The sequence below is a fragment of the Ceratotherium simum genome, chromosome X, assembly GCF_057802395.1.
Source record: "Ceratotherium simum simum isolate JZ-2026a chromosome X, ASM5780239v1, whole genome shotgun sequence".
Taxonomy (NCBI): domain Eukaryota; kingdom Metazoa; phylum Chordata; class Mammalia; order Perissodactyla; family Rhinocerotidae; genus Ceratotherium; species Ceratotherium simum.
Window position 1 is genome coordinate 116,525,935 of NC_141940.1, and position 12,010 is coordinate 116,537,944.

The window sequence follows — 12,010 nt, forward strand, 5'->3', positions numbered from 1 at the left end:
TAACCAGCTTAAGCAGAAAGGGAATAATAAGGGGTGTTAAGTGGCAATATCATTGGAGGGGCTGAAGAGACAGACTATGAGCTGGACTGCCGGAAGCCACTTTCAAATCAAACCACAAAATGGGGTCTCCAGGGGCACGGCTGCTCCTACCACAGTCTGAAAGGTGCTTTTTGAGTGGACCACTATCGCTAAAGTACTGGCTTGGGAGCCACTACCTCTGCTGTGACAAGGAAGCCATTTCTGCTAAGTCAGGAAACCACAGCCTTGGCTGCTGACGTTGGAACTAGGCCACCTCAGCTATGATCTGCATCCGCAAAATGAATTTCTCACACCTGGCCTCTTTTCCTACACAGCTTGTTTCCAAATCCAGGTATTGGATGAGTGCATCTGTTATGCAGAATCTAAATCTCATCCACAATTTTAGTTGTAAGAGAGTCCGGAAAAGAAAGCTTATTGCTTTCAAGTCTCTGTAATCCAGGAAGGCACAGAAGGAGGTTGGAACAGAATTGAGCAATCCAGTCCACAAAACCTACTACAACCATGTGCTAGCAACAATCTTAGAACAAGAAGAAAAAACGTTCTGCTTAGTGTTCCTTGGAATAGAAAACTGCATTAGCTACAACAGCCCATTCCAGTTAACTGAGATGAATACTCTATTATTACTCTACTTTTCATATCGCGATATTGCTTCTCCTTTGCTTATGCCAATGTTTTGGTAAGCTTCTGTGAGCCCATTTTTTAAATAAGCTGACTCAGGTCACAGACTGCAACTTTCCTCTCTTACCTTTCCATGTGCCAGCCACAGTGTTTTAGAGCCTAGAGGTGTTGGATAAAAATTTTTGGCTGATGATCTTGAGCCTTCATTCCATAAACAGAGGGGAAAGTTCTTGAGTTAATACGAAATTATTTTGTTGAATTAGATCCTGGGGTAGAGAATCTTGAATTATGCCCAACTACAGTAATTTTTATAGGCTGTTGTTATGCTGTGATGCTTTGAGCATCCAGAATCCATGTTCAGGGGAAAGGAAAAGAAAGGGGTATGATATGAAAAGTCTTGGTGAAGTCTTGTTTTATTGAAGCCGAGGAACCTTGATGGGAGCTGTCACTACTTTTCCTTCTTTCTCGTTTCATAGTGTTAATTTGCTAAGAGTTCGAGTTCCATTGGATGCTATGATGGGTAAAACGCAGCAACAACTGCTATTCGATTGACAGAGTTGTTTTGTCTTTGCTCCCATGGAAAACATTGGGAAATATCTGATAACTTTAACTTTGTGAAAATAGCATTTTAAAGGCAGATGATTTTGGTTTTTATAATTTTACCCCTGGATTTTCATGCATGCATCTTCAAATATTTTTAGATTGCAAAGAGAAACCAAAACGTAACTTTAGGAAGGTGGTTTATCCATCAAATGGTTTTGAAAATAAATGCTCAGTGAAATACGAATTTCAGTGAAACTGGGCTCTTTGAAACAGCTCTAAGAACGAGATGTTTCTTTTCAGAGCACATCATCAAAGTTTGTATATTGCAGTAATTTGTATAATGATAGGGGATCTTGGGAAGCCAGAAGCAAAATATAAAATAACAAACATCTGGAAAGTTGGCAGGCATGAGTTGGAAGGATATTTGGGGGGTGACAGGTGTGCAAGATAAATGCTATAGGGGATCAGGTGTGAGCAGTTAGCAGTTATTGTAGGCAATGCAACATGAGAGATTGAGGTTGTCTGTCCTTGTTCTCAAAACAGATGACCAAGAAACTAGCCATTAATTCATGCATGTATTGCATGTTATACTCATCTTTCTAGGAAAATTTTGCATTTTTATTAAACAAATTTAACACTTGGTATTCTTAATCCTGCACAGGAGTCTTTGTTTCCCTTGGACATATTTGGCCCCAAATAAATTAATGAACATTTTAATAAACCCAATATTATTTCTCATCTAAAATGATTATATAAAAAGCCTCTACCATTGATTTAAAACTTTGCTATCAGTTATAAATTGTTCACATTAAAATCAGCCTTCATTTTAATTAAGCTTTTCTTTTTTTCCTTAGGTCAGTGATTCTGAAAGTACAGTCCCCAGACCAGCAGCATCAGCATGACCTGGGAACTTTTAGAAATGCAGATTCTTAGGCCTGACTGCAGACCTACGGAATCAGAAACTCTGGTGGTGGGGCCTAGCGATCTGTGTTTAAACGAGCCCTCCAGGTTATCCTGATGGGAGAACCAAGTGGGAGAACTACTGCTAGTCTAGAGTCAGAGACATTAGAGAGACAGTAGGCTATGGTCATCTCAACTCAAACTTTTAACAAAATTGTGTTTCTTTCCATTTCAGAGGATAGTCTTCTGTGCAGTTAATTTAGATTGGAAGACAGTGCTCTTGGAACTAAATGTTGCTGAGGTCATCCTAATCAGAGCTGGGAAAATCCCCCTCAGGTCGTTAACCACAAAGTAGGAATAGGAGGAAATAACCTCTTGCTCATTTATACCTAGTTCTTTATTATTCAACAACAGTTATCTTATGTTTTTATTTATGCACTTATTTTTGAAAAATTAAAAACATTCAGAAATGATTACAGATTATGTGAAAAAGACCAGCCACTTAGAATCAATGCATGTTAACGTTTTGCATATTTTCTTTTAGTGTTATTTTTTTAACATATAAAATTGAAATGTTCTATTATCTCTGCCCCAAACCTATTCTCCTTTCTCTTTCCCTCTCTTCCTTCCCAGAAGCAACCTTCACCACAAATTTGGCAATATCTAGTCTATGTGTTTATAATTTCATCACATATATGTATATATTCACAAATGATATTAGTACTGTTTTAGGTAAGTTTTTTCTCTGCGTTGACACAATGTTATTATACGTGGCACATGATATTTATAAACTTACTTTTTTCACTCAATTTTATGTTTTATGTCTTGATAAGATCCACCTAATTGATAAAGTAATTTCCATCTTTTTTTCTTCCTTCCTATGCTTTATAGACATTGCTTCACTACCTTGATGATAGACAAGGAAAAGGATGAGAGGCTGGACTTGACAACTTACATTGCTCGCTAGCAACTCTAGCCAAAGATGATAAAAGGTGACCTCTTGAAACAAAGGAAGGTCTATTTGGAGTTGGGAAGATGGCTAGCCTAACCTGGAAGAAATGGATTCTCACTTGGCATTGATTTCTCCGTGAAGAATATCTGGACTATCTGGGTGTTTGCACAGGTAGTGATCCCAAAGCCAAAGGAGCTCAAGCTTGCCGCCGCCGTCAAGGACTCAGCGGATCCTTCCTCTTCTGAGGTCATCCCTGGGAGGCCTGGCTTTGTGGATGCTGCTTCCCAGTTTAAACTTGGACTGGGAAGAATTCAAGAGAGTGGAAAGTGTTCGCTGCTGCAGCAAGTCCAGTCAATCCTAATGCCATACCATTCTTCCCCATGCACCAGCTGACTGTTAAAGAAAAAAATATTTTTTTTTCAGTTTATGGATGGATAGGTGTTCATTGGGACTAAGTTATGGTACCCGATGATGGGAAGGTATTATGGGTTGAATTCTGGCCCCTAAAAGATATGTTGAAGTCCTAACCTCTAGTACCTCAGAATGTGACCCTATTTGGAAATAGGGTCATTGCAGATGTAATTAATTAGGTAGAGATGAGGTCATACTGGAGTGGAGTGGGCCCTTAATCCAGTAGGACTGGTGTCCTTATAAGAAGAGGAGAAGAGACACAGAGACAGACACACATAAGGAGAACCCCATGAGACAACAGAGGCAGAGATTGGAGTGATGTGTCTATAAGCCAAGGAATGCTGAGGATTGCTGGCAATCACCAGAAGCTAGAAGAAACAAGGAAGGATTCTTTCCTAGAGCCCTCAGAGGAAGAATGGCCATGCTGACATCTTGATTTCAAAATTCTAGCCTCCAGAATTGTGAGACAATACATTTCTGTTGTTTTAAGCCACCCAGTCTGTGGTACCTTGTTATGGCAGCCCTAGGAAACTAATACAGAAGGCAAATAAAGAGTTAGTTTAGCTCAACTCAATATGTTTAAGAGAGCACCCAGAGACTCATAACATGTGAATAAACTGATTATTCCAGAAATGTTGGGGAATTAGGTAGTCTAGTTAACTGAATTTTCTGGTTTGAGCATTAACCAGCTTACTCAGTATTTAATTTATGCCAACAGTATTATAGGTTTTAAACTTCTGGGTTGTCAGTCATAATTATAATGAAACTAAAAAAGCCACATGGCCTCCAAAATTCCCTATAGATTCTATAATATTACCATGTTATAATAAAGAAATTAAAGGACTTGGAAAAACCTGGTGATGAAAGACTTACATTTAACTGAACTAAATTCCAAGTGTTAGAAGAAAATGTAATATAATTAAAACTAAAGCTATATTGCCCTTAATCTACTCTTTCTTTGATAATTCATAAAGCACTTTTAGATGTTACAAATATTAGGTATTGCAAATATTGCGAATATATGCTCATTATCAAACTAGTTACGGTTGTTCAGTCTTGTAGATTAATTCAGTTTATTCATTTCTTTTCTTCTTCTTTTTTTTGGTGGTCAAAACCAGTTCTGGTTATTTGAAATTTCTGGCTGTTCAGAATCTGGTTAGTGAGGGCACATTGGTATATGACATGAGAGTCCATTGGCAAAGCTTTCTGAGGAGACAATCCATGAGTGATGATGTGAGAGAGGACAGCAGGGTGACCACAGCCATTGGTCAACCCACTGACCCTAGAAGAGAGAACCTGCATAATGATGCATTCAGCAGCCTTGTGGTTTCTCCCAGGCTCTCTTAGCTTTTGGCCACTCCCACATTTGCTCTTGGGTCCTCAGAGGAATTCCAAGCCAGCAGGTACAAGTAAAGAAAAGGTATTGTCTCCTTATGACAGCTAGATAATATACATAATATTACATGAATCATGCAAGGCCTAATGAAGACATCATTTAATTGACACTGCTAGAAAGATGATCCAAATAGTCTCCTGCGTTTGATAAAAATGCTGAGCCTTAGAGTCACTTCTTAAAAGAGGATTCACTATGTGTCCATTTTAGGGTACTTCGTGCTTTAAGCAGATGTTGTGTGAATGGGCTGATCAAGAGCTGCTATCTCATCAAATATCTCCTGAGGGCAAGACTTGCGGAAAAGAAGACGAATGACTCAGAGTCCATGCATATTGTTAGGTAGGGGACATGGAAAAGTATGCGGATATCCATAATATAAGGTGGAACATGAGAAAGGGGATTCTAAAGATGCAAAGATAAAGTGCTATATTAGTCCAGAATGAGATGACTACTTTTGGCCATGGATGTCTTCAGCCATAATGGTAATGAATTCTGGGTAGATCTTCTTTTATTAGTTAAATCATTAACTAGTCAATTCATTGAGAAAACCCAAGTCAAACAATCATTTTGACAGATTTCTATTGACCAGATTTTACAACTTTTGAGTGAAGAGACAGTGTCTTTTTCTTTTGTTTTCCACCTATTGTTTAAGATAGGCATGGATGATAAATATTCAGTAAATACTTGATGATTTAATGCCTATTGTGATTCTGACTTTGGAAACTGTGAATAATTTGATTTTGAAAGCATGTATATTTAGTTTTTTGTTAATTTTTTTAATGAAAAGGTAATGCAAATTTGGCCATATCTACCAAACTCACAGATGTATTTATTCTTTGCCCCAGCAATTCTACCTCTTGACGTTGATCCTGCAGATACATATGTACACGAAAGAAAGGTCACGTGTGGGGCCAGCCCGGTGGCGCAAGCCGTTAGGTGCACGTGCTCTGCTGCGGGGGCCTGGGGTTCGCAAGTTCGGATCCCAGGCGCGCATCGATGCACCGCTTGTCAGGCCATGCTGTGGCAGGCGTCCCATATAAAGTGGAGGAAGATGGGCATGGATGTTAGCCCAGGGCCAGTCTTCCTCAGCAAAAAGAGGAGGATTGGCAGATGTTAGCTCAGGGCCGATCTTCCTCACAAAAAAAAAAAAAGAAACGAAAAGAAAGGTCATATGTGTAAGGTTACTCACTGCAGCATCGCTCACAACCTAGTGTCCAGGAATAGAGGCCTGTTTTATTGGAACACAGCCATGCCCAATCATTTCCATATCATCTAAGGCTGGTTTTTTCCTACAAGGGTAGAGTTGAGTGGTTGTGACAGAGACTATGTGGCCCGCAAAACCTAAAGTAGCTACTATTTGGCCCTTTAAAAAATTTTACTGACCCCAGCTCTAAGTGATTCAATTTAACAAATGCTTATATATGCTTGTATAGTACATGCAGATACAAACACAAAATAGTTAAAAAGAAAACCCAAACCGTAAGCTTCACTCTTGAGAATGCACAGGAGGGATGGTGTTCTCTTTTAGTTTGAGAATCCTTCCCCTCAAGAGAGAAAAGATGGAAGGCAAGGTTGCTTCGTTATTAATTTATTTATTCTCTGGGGAAGGTACTCCTGGGACTGCAGGATGCAAAGACGAATAAAGCATGATCCTTCTTTTTGGGGGCTCACAGTCTAGCAAAGGAGTCAGGTATGTTAAAAATTACGATACGAAATGATGAGAAGGAATGTAAGAAATGTAAGAAAGAGATGGAAAAAGTAAATGTAAGACGAAATGTAAGAAAGAGAAGGAAAAAGTGCCATGGGAGCAACAGCAGCAGCAGAAAATGTGTGAATCTGCCCAAGTCCTTTTTTTTTTTTTAAAATCATGCACTACAACTGAGAGAGGGTATTTACAAAAGGAAGTCATGTTGAAATGAAAATTGCCGAGACAGGTTTTATTCTTTCTGAGCAAACGAGGATGGTGAAAGAACAGTTGTTTAATTCAAAACCTAAACAAAATGCTTAGGCCCAAGACTATCACTGTATCCTGTCTTTTTGTTTCCCGGGACTCTAACTTTATGCAGCTAGATTTTTTTTGAGTTTTGACCTATTCAAACTTTTACAGTGGATCATTTGACACTTCACGAAAATAAAATCTGCATTTTATTGTTGTAGGCGTTTTTCACAGAAGCAAAATTTACTTTCCTCTTTTGGTTTACCATAGGTTTAGCACATAATAGAAGCATATATGTCTGTAAGTGTGTTTGAAAATAAAGAAAGTTTTCCTCCTCGTGAATGGAGGGAGATGAAAACCCACCAGCTTCACTTCCAGCATGCTGAGTTTTCATTTTCATTTTAGATTAGTTTACACTACTTGTTTTGGACACTGTTATAACTGAGGTTTCTTTAGTATTGCTCAGGTATGGAACAAAACGTGAAGATGTATGACAGAATGGTTGATATGTAAGGTAGAAAGTTCAGGTTCACATTGCGTTTCCTTGATGGCTTCCTTTTGCTCCTGCAGACCAACTCTCCACTCTTCCTATTGTTGTTTATGGACCAAAAGGCTGACCTGCATGGATTCCATGAATGTGCTTCCTGCCCTCTGGCTTCCGGTTGGGTTCAGCCAAAGGGAAGCCCTGGCAGATTGCAGAAAGGGGAGAAAGTGAAGTCCAGGGTATTTCTTTCCCCAGCTTCTTCCTGTAGGGTCCTCACAAGCTGCATCCCTCCACTGAAGGAAGGTTACGCAGCCCATTTCACTCAACTCTCTCTGTCTGCTGATTCCAGTAACTGCCTTCCCCTTGGCTCTTCTCTGTCCTGTTGTTACTAGCCTTGGGATACTTTGCCATTCCTGGTGATTTCCCTATTGCCTTTCACTATATTCATATAAGGTTGTTTTGCACATCAAAAATCTTAAATGCACAGAGAAACACTATTAAAAGAACACTATGGTGGATCTTTTTATAGAGGAAAGAATTCTTCTGTAAATCTAAATGGGTATCCTTTAATTAATTTAAAAAATCTAGATGTTTATACATTAGGTTTATCTGGAATGTTATGCTTTTTTTCATGCAGTTTCAAGTTCAGGATTTTCAGATACCATTCAGAATACATCTCATTCCTCTTCCTCATGACAATCCGCAAATATTTGAAGATATTTACTATTTTTGTCCCCCTAAAGTTCCTCTTAATGGTGGTGAGCCCCTCCCTTCCCACTCAAGTCCAACAAATAGTCCGTATAGGACATAATTTAAATTTGTTCACTGTTCTGATTTATCTCCTCTGAATATGCTTTGCCGGAGGTATTCAGATTGCCTGACTTGGATGCAGTCTACCGGAGAATTATAGGCAAAAAAAAAATTTAACTAAATTCTCTAGCACCCGTGGAACACTAAGGTATAATCAAATTCCTGTAAGGTACTTGAGGGGTCCTGTTGAAGAAGCATGAGTCTGCACTGTGAACTAAAGGCTGCCGGCCATGGCCTGACTAGGGCAGAAAGACTTCAGTCCGACCATCACTGCCCTCATTCTACATGGCACATTTGTAGAACTGCATTCATTTCCCCACCGTCGCATTCCCCGCCCCAAAGTTATAGCACACTGCTGAATTATATTTATCTTCCAGGCAACCAAAAACCTTCATCTTTTTCAAACATGGGGCTGTTAAGCTCGATTTCCCCTATTTTGTATTTGTGTAGCCATTAGGCTTTTCTTTTGACAAAGGGCGCTGTGTGACATTTACTCCTGCTTCACTGCTTATTGGCTGGGCAATCGCACCTTGAACCTTATGTTAGGATGAAGACTAAGAAACCATAACAAAGAAACCCTTCATATAGTGCCTTGTATATCATGTAACAGCTGTGATGTGAGCAATCCAGGTCATCAGAAGAGCTTTGCTCCATATGGTCATCCAGGGACTCAGGCCCATTCCATCTTGTAGCTCAGCTCTTCTAGAGCATTGTCTTCATCTGCATCCCTGATGCTGGGCCGCTGTCAAGTCTATTCCAGTTCCAGCCAGTAGGAAAAGGAAGGAGAGTATATAAGAGGCATCTCAACATTTTAAGACAGACCAGAAAGTAGCACTCCTCATGTATGCCAAGATTTAATGAGTGAAAAACTCAGTCACATGATCACACCTAACTGCAAGGGAGGCTGGGAAATATAGTCTAGTTAAGCATTTGTGTGCCCAGCCATAACTCCATTTCTATGTAAGAAGGAGAGGACGGATTTTGGTGACCAACTGTCAGTTTCTGCTACTAACCTCATTTTCTTAGACGCTTTCTAGCATTCGTTCATTTGTCCATTCATAAAACTTTCACTGAGAACTTAGTGTCGGGCACTAAGATACATGCTGGAGGAAAGCAAAAGTTAAAGAGACAGGGACCATACAACGAAACAAGTGAAAATCTAGTCTGTTGAAGCTTCTTTGGATCTGGATTATGCCACCTAATGTATTACTTAACATACCCAGCTTCCTGTCATTCTCGTGTTTGGTCAGTATACCATCACCATATTCTCTTCCAAATCCATGATCAATATGTTAAATGGTCAGAGGTGAGAATAGAGCCTTTTGGCAGCCACTGGGAACTTCCCTCTGGGTTGACTTGACACAGTAATGAGATGCTACGAGGTAAGGATATTCAACCATTAAAAATCCATCCAACTCTTATTCAGCCTATCCCCAAGGATATCTTGATAGCCTTTGTAAATGACTTTGCTAGTCTTCAGATCCTCTCTGGCTACCACATTCCCTGATCTACCATTCAGACGTCCCCATCAGAAATGAGCTTCAAATGGCAAGACGTTACCGGTCCTGAGAGAATCTTTCCCCTTAGTGAACACCACATCCGTCTTTCAGCCTTCATAAATTGTCCTTTCAATAAACTGCTCTAGAATCTTGTTCTACAAATTTCTCATTAGTCTATAGATATGGAATTCTTTACCCTTTTAAAAATTAAGAACACATGGTCTGTTCCTGCTTTTAGTATCTCTCATATATTTCATGATTCTTCAAAGTTATTAGATATAATCTCATGTCCAAGTTTTTCCAGAATCCTGGAATGTAACTGGTTCAAGTCAAAAACTTAAAATAAAAGGAAGGACTTGTTACCCTCTTATAGTCTTCTCACTCATCTTTGTCTCCAATTCACTCTTAACACTGTTTGATTTATACTCTTCAGTCCGAAGATCATTCTTCTTAATAGAGAAGAATAAGAAAATGGCTTTGGGCTGAGTAGGGTTGCTTTCTCTAACATCTATTAACATTACATTATCTGCCCCAAGTAACATCTTTTTTCCTTCTTAATTTGTCTTTTTCTACTAGACATTTAAAAAATGGGAGCTCCTGTCTTCTCTGTCTTGTTCACTATATTTGACACTGCCTCCCTTAAGCTGTGGCATCTGCTGATCCTCTCCAGTTTAGCTACTTTCCCAAATCAAAGATACTCAAACAATCTCTTACTCTTTGTTCCTCATATCCCCACTTAATAATTTATCCTCTTTTTCTCCCATCTTGGAGTGATTCAGTCTCCTGAGTTCATATTTTTTGCCAGTGTCCCCTGTCACCTTGCCCTCTTCCCTGACCAGATTTCTGAAAATCAGAGTTAAACTATGCGTGGTGTGTGCGTGCGTGTGTGTGTGGGTGTGGGTGTGATAGAATCTGTATGACGAACCCCTTGCCCATACTAGTTTAGTTATTTCCCCTTTGAACTGGAATATCCATGAGGGCAAGATGTTGTCTTGTTCACCACTGTATCCCCAGCATCTAGCACAGTGCTTGATTTTAACATGTTCCATAAATGGTTACGGAATAAATGACCTCTTCCTCATGCAAACGCCTTGTGAGCAGCATTTCCTTGATGCAAGCCCTCAGATGACTCGTGGTCAAACTAAGTAACAAATAAGCAACGTGTTTCTGTGACTTACTAAAAAGATAGTGCCCACAGAAGATAGACTCTTTTTCTCTAATAGAAAGAATAGCAAAATAGTAGACAAAAAAGTAAGACAAGGTATGTTAGTCTTCAGTAACCCCCCAGCATTTCAGCCAATGGCACCCCTTTTCACCTAGTGATCTCGTGGATTTTCCCTTCTCTTAAATAAAACAGACATTGCGGTAAAATATTCATCAGTTGCTTGATATTTGTTAGTCCCAGTGCTAAGACTCTCACTTGCATCTCTTGGTGTATTCATGACAACATCTCCATGAAGTAGGTATGATTATTCCTATTTTCCAGATGAGAAAGTGAGGCACAGGAGGTTAGTGTCAGTTTCTGATTCATAGCAGGTGCTCAATAAGTAACAGCTACTCTTATTGTTGGTTTTTGTTTTTTTTTCTTGTGGAAGTGCCCCAAGGGAGGTATGGAGGTATGGGGAAAGTTCTTTTGTAGTTCAGAGAATATGGTGATGAACTGCCATGTGCAGTCATTGTGCTGGAGATTGCGGGGCGGGGGGGGGGGGGGGGGGGGGGGTATGAAAAAATGAGCAAGACAGTCTTCATTCTCAGAGAATTAGTCATTGTGTGTGTGTCTGTCTGTTTGCAGAAGTAAGGCAAAATGCGCTAAAAATTATCATAGGGGCACAAAGGAAGCACAGAGGAGGGAAGATTACCACCAACAGCATGGAGGTAGCATTTTAAATGAACTTGCAAAGAGAAACTCCCTAACTCTCCTAACTCTCCTTGACAAATGACAAACTGGGAAAAGCTTTTGTAACTTATGTCACAAAATAAGGGTTAATATTCTTCCTAAAATCTATATGCAGGCAAAAGCAGAGAGGTGGGAGGGTGCAGGGCACCACCGGGCAATGGTGGACTGTCTGGTGGCTGTGCTTTCTTGTTCCTTCCATGATTTAGACCTAGTTTTAAGCTCTGGCCCCTACCAGCTTTTGGCCTGTTAAGATATTCCCCTTCCTGCCTCAAAACATATCATCTACGGCCTTTGTCATTTATTCTCAAGTGGCTCTCATTTTGACCCATTTACCCTAATCCAAACTCTCAGTTCTGTAATTTTCTGTTAAATCCTGCCTGTGGGCATTTGGACTTTCTGTTTGTTCTTGGCAATTCTTTTTTTTTTTTCACATTATAAAAAAATATTTATTTATCTATTTATTTATTTATTTATTTATTTATTTTCAGTTTTCGCTACTTCCTTTTTTTATTGCGGTAACATTGGTTT

General features: G+C 39.5%; 1 protein-coding gene across 4 annotated transcripts in view; it reads left to right on the plus strand.

Annotated features, from left to right (window-relative positions):
- The window catches only part of LOC147912010 (uncharacterized), a 99,034-nt gene extending 94,602 nt beyond the window's left edge, over positions 1–4,432 (plus strand). For all 4 annotated transcript variants that reach the window (XR_015550751.1, XR_015550752.1, XR_015550750.1 and 1 more), the window contains one exon: positions 2,992–4,432. The gene's annotated coding sequence lies outside the window, so the exon portion shown is untranslated. The remainder of the gene's footprint in view (positions 1–2,991) is intronic.
- Positions 4,433–12,010: the final 7,578 nt, after the last annotated feature.